The sequence below is a fragment of the Solanum lycopersicum genome, chromosome 6 (assembly GCF_036512215.1).
Source record: "Solanum lycopersicum chromosome 6, SLM_r2.1".
Taxonomy (NCBI): Eukaryota; Viridiplantae; Streptophyta; class Magnoliopsida; order Solanales; family Solanaceae; genus Solanum; species Solanum lycopersicum.
In genome coordinates this window covers 25232297-25236661 of record NC_090805.1, presented here as the reverse complement: position 1 = coordinate 25236661, position 4365 = coordinate 25232297, and the positions used below count along the sequence as shown (strand labels likewise).

Genomic DNA, 4365 nt, shown 5'->3' with positions numbered 1-4365 from the left:
TTTTAAAAAGTACCTAAGGAGATTAAGTACTTGCATCAACTCGATGTCTTGGTAATCCTAGACTAAGATGAAAAATAAAAATTCAGAAACAAAGGAAAAAGAGAAATCAAAAATGAAAAACCTTGTGAAATGCAAAGACTATAATAAGAATTTTTTTTTGAATATTTGAAGAACATTCATACTCACTTGATGTTTTAGTCGACATACACCTGTCACCTTCCTTAACTAGCAATAAATAAAAGAGAAATCTTATTATATCTTTCTTTTGATATAATTGATTCAAGATTTTGTCAAATATATTGGAGAAATTAATGACACTTCCTCTAGTATTGAATAAAGGAATATATGAAAATATAATTGTGATTGAGATTTCGAAAATAAATAAAATAAATTATGAGTCCCACAAATCAGCACACCAAGCCAATAAAATAGGCATAGAAATATGTAGTTGTGTATTTTAAATATTTTTTCATATTTGCAGTTAAAATATTAATGTTCTAAATAAAATAATATATTTAAATTGTGAAAATGAATGTCCTAAAATAAATATTCTAGTATTTTTTCCTACTATATAAGTAAGAAAATACATCAAAGAATACATGATGTCTTTTATTTTTTATTAAAGTTGAATAAAATAATTGTTATATAATAAATATTATATCTAAACACATGACTAGTAGTATAAATCTCTAGCTTCTCCACTTAGACTTTAAAAAATGAAAATTATTAGAGTTACTTTCTTTAGATACGTGATTAATAATAGATGCACTAACAATCTCCAATTGAGACTCTTAACTATGCATCAACGACTTTAACAAAAAAATAGATACATAATTATCGAATGCTTTCGCGAATAATATCTTTGAAAAATGATTTTCTCAAGCTATTTTCTTAATGTGACTTCATTCCGTAGAGTTTTATCATCATTGACCAACTTTGTACCAACATCATCGGGGGTGTTATGATAAAACTATCTCAAGAGTGAAAACGTAACGTTCCTAAAAATGAGCAAGGTTGAACTAGAGCCTAACACTTGTTTCATAACGTTTGAAAATCATAAAATGCTTAATAGTATTGCTATTAGAAAAAGTCTAAGGTTTGGTGAATTTTTGAGGTCAAACGTCCAGGAATGTCAAAGACGTTCAAAAGTTTTGCCTTAAACGCGCTTGTGTGTATTAGTGTGTTTTGTCAAGTATTATGTGTTGTTTTGAGTTCAAAAAAGGAAGCATGATTTGTTCATGATGGGAATTAGTCCGCGTCGCGGACTAGGTTTACGGAGAGCAAAGAGTTGCTCCGCGTCACGGAGATGAGGTAGATTTCACTGTTTCGGAATTTTATTTTCAAAAATAATTCTAGAAATTTAAGATGAGTTTGACTTGGGTAAAAGGGTCCTATAAGTCAGGGGCCATTTGGGTATTTTGGTGACTAATTATAGGCAGTTATTGGACCTTTTAAAACCCCAATTCACCCTTCAAATCAAAACCCATAAGTCCAAAATAAAATCTCTCAATCTCTTCTCTCCAAAAACCACCATTGATGAAGCTTTGAAGCTCCAAGGAAGAAGACTTATTTTCCAAGTTTTTCTCCATCAATTTAGTGGGGTTTTCATTAGAATTAAAGTATGATTTTTCATCCTTGTATTCCTTCCATTCAAGGAGTCAATTTCAATAATTTCAAAAAAAATGAAAAACTTGAATTCTCTTATTTGGTGATCTAGTAATGGGTTCTTGCATAAAATGTTTTAAATCAATGAATTATGATTGAATTGATGTTAATTTGCTGATTTTGGATCAAAAACTCCATGAACCCATACAAATCATGATTTCCTTATTTTTATCATATTATGGGTGATTTGATCATGTCTCAATTGTATTGATTTCTTATGTAGATTGTATTGGGTTATTGATATATGTATGAATAATGTAAGAATAATTAGTAGGCTGTCCTAAATTGATAAATTCATATTGTATTACTTTGGATTCATTGTATATTGAGATTATTGGATTGAATTGGTTATCAAGGATATGGGTAAGAGCCTTCGAGTATTGAGTTGAATTAATTGGATATGAATTGATGTTGTGAGATTGGATTGGTTGTATGTTAACCTAAATATCTCGATATTATATAGTATAAGTCTTGAATTATGATGATGATTCGTATTGTCCACTTATGGTGGCGGTGCTTATGTGCTATACTTGTGAATTATGTGGCCTCATTGGCATTACTTCATGAATTGTGAAACAATGTGGACTTGTCGACATTACTTCATGAAGGTCTTGATGACTTATGTGATATTTGAATTCTGAGCATGAGTTCTCGTAGTTGATGATAGATGTCATTAGTAGGCTATATTGAAGTCTTTTTGTGAATGTCTTGCTATTGAAGTATGATGCTTCTTGAACACTTATATGTGACTTGTGATGGTTTATATTTATGATTCTATAGAAATGAGTAGAATGACTAGCAAGTATACTTAGTTGTCTCTATGTGCTTCTTGAATGTTATGCTATATGTGATAAGATAATAATGAAGTGTCTTGCTTTGGTAGACCTATGTCCCTTACATGATACATGAAGAATATGAACATGAACATCTTGACTTAGTCGTCTTATGCACCCCTGTCTTGTATGTGTATGAATGAATGTTGAATGAAAGTCTTAAGATCGGTAGACATAAGATGGTGCCTTTCTAATCATGACTAGTACATGGAACCTTCTAAATAAAAAGAATGTGAAGAATAAGTTATCCTTATAGAACTTTAGTGGCAGCCCTTGTGGACCTATTCTTTGTAGGGGTACTATAAGTTGGTAGGACAAAGAGATGATACCTCCTCATATACCTTTAAATGATTGAACGTACTCTATGAGAACAAAGGCTATCACCGAGCGAATACGTTATGGATTGTAGCTCTACTTGAGAAGGAGTCTAGAGTGCAATCTGATTCTACTTGAGAAGGATACTAGAGTTCATAAAAGCCCTCGATATTCCTTAACCATATGCCTACATGGGATATGTCCTACTTCTACCCTTGGCAAGTAGAACATCCTTCATCGTAGTAGGGTAGATTCCAGATTCCATGTATATCTAGTATGGTCTATGTCGGTTATTGTCTATTCTCATCATGTGAGATACATGCTAGTGTTGGATAAGTACTAAAACATTTAGGTAGTGGAATGAGACAATATCTAAACATTGCGTGACTAGGCTTTGAAGATATTAGTGCGTGAGTCCCTAGGTCTTCTCCAAAACTGTTATGTGAAAGTCCATAATTGGTGAATGTCTCTTAAAAGGTCTAATGGACATAATGACTTAAGTAAAGGAATGTTAATGAAAAGGTACTTACCTAGAGTAGCTTTGAGGATTCTTTAGGTAGGCTTGAAGAGGGTGTATGAGAGGTATCTTCATGTTTTTTTTAGGTGAGACTTAGAGTAATTATAGGTAGGGAGTTTAATTAATGAAATGGAAATAATCTTATCTTATGTAATGTAAAGAATCTCTCTGGTGTGTGTGAAGGGATTGTATGGGCGGTCGCTTCATAACTCACTCAAGTGAACCTTAGAATCCCCTTTTGTATGAGGGTCTCATGCTTATGTGTTTTGAAGTTATCTTGTGCAATATATGTGGTGTTGGTGTTATATCTAATTCTAATACGTACGATATGAAGTTTTACTCAAAAGAGCATGTTTTGTCATATGTCCTTTTATCATGATTTTTTGCATTACACTATAGTTAGTACATACAATGTACTAATTCCAAATATTTTATATATCTCTAAAGGTGTAGGTGGCATTTGAGAGGAGTGTCGAAGTGAAGGTTGGATTGGCATTTTCATTCAAGCAAGAGCTGGCATATCCTCACTAGATTTGAGGACATCATGGTGTTTAGATTATTTTATTAAGAGTATTGTAATAGACTTAGCTATTTTCTATTCGTCGAAGTATGGGTTGTGTCCAAATATATTCGTATGTCTTAGATGGCGACTTTGAGACTGAGCCTTTCATGATGTTTTTCTATAAAAGAGATATTCTGAAGTAATACTATTTCGTGTGAAAAGTTTTAATTCCGCACTACTTTTCGTACATGTATGCAATGAACGATGTCAAAGTGCTTATAAAAGACATCCGATAGGTCAAGTACGCCATTTGACGATTCGAGAACACCATATCTTCTAGGGTGCCTTCTCAGTTTGTGACAGTAAACCAAATCAATCTTTGTTACTATTCTTTCATTATGATAAAATACTACTACTATTTTAGTCACACTATTATATTTCGAGTCTCAATAATTTTTTTCAGTATCTTTTTTAATGATGAATTAACAATATATTTTGGAAATTGCAAAAAGCCCCCAACTTATAGTCATGCT

General features: G+C 32.1%; 1 long non-coding RNA gene across 1 annotated transcript; it reads left to right on the top strand.

Moving 5' to 3' along the window:
- The first annotated feature begins 1498 nt into the window (after positions 1-1498).
- LOC109120518 (uncharacterized) lies at positions 1499-3992 on the top strand. Its single transcript, XR_002027926.2, has 2 exons — positions 1499-1619; positions 3778-3992. It is a non-coding gene; the product is annotated as an uncharacterized lncRNA (long non-coding RNA).
- Positions 3993-4365: the final 373 nt, after the last annotated feature.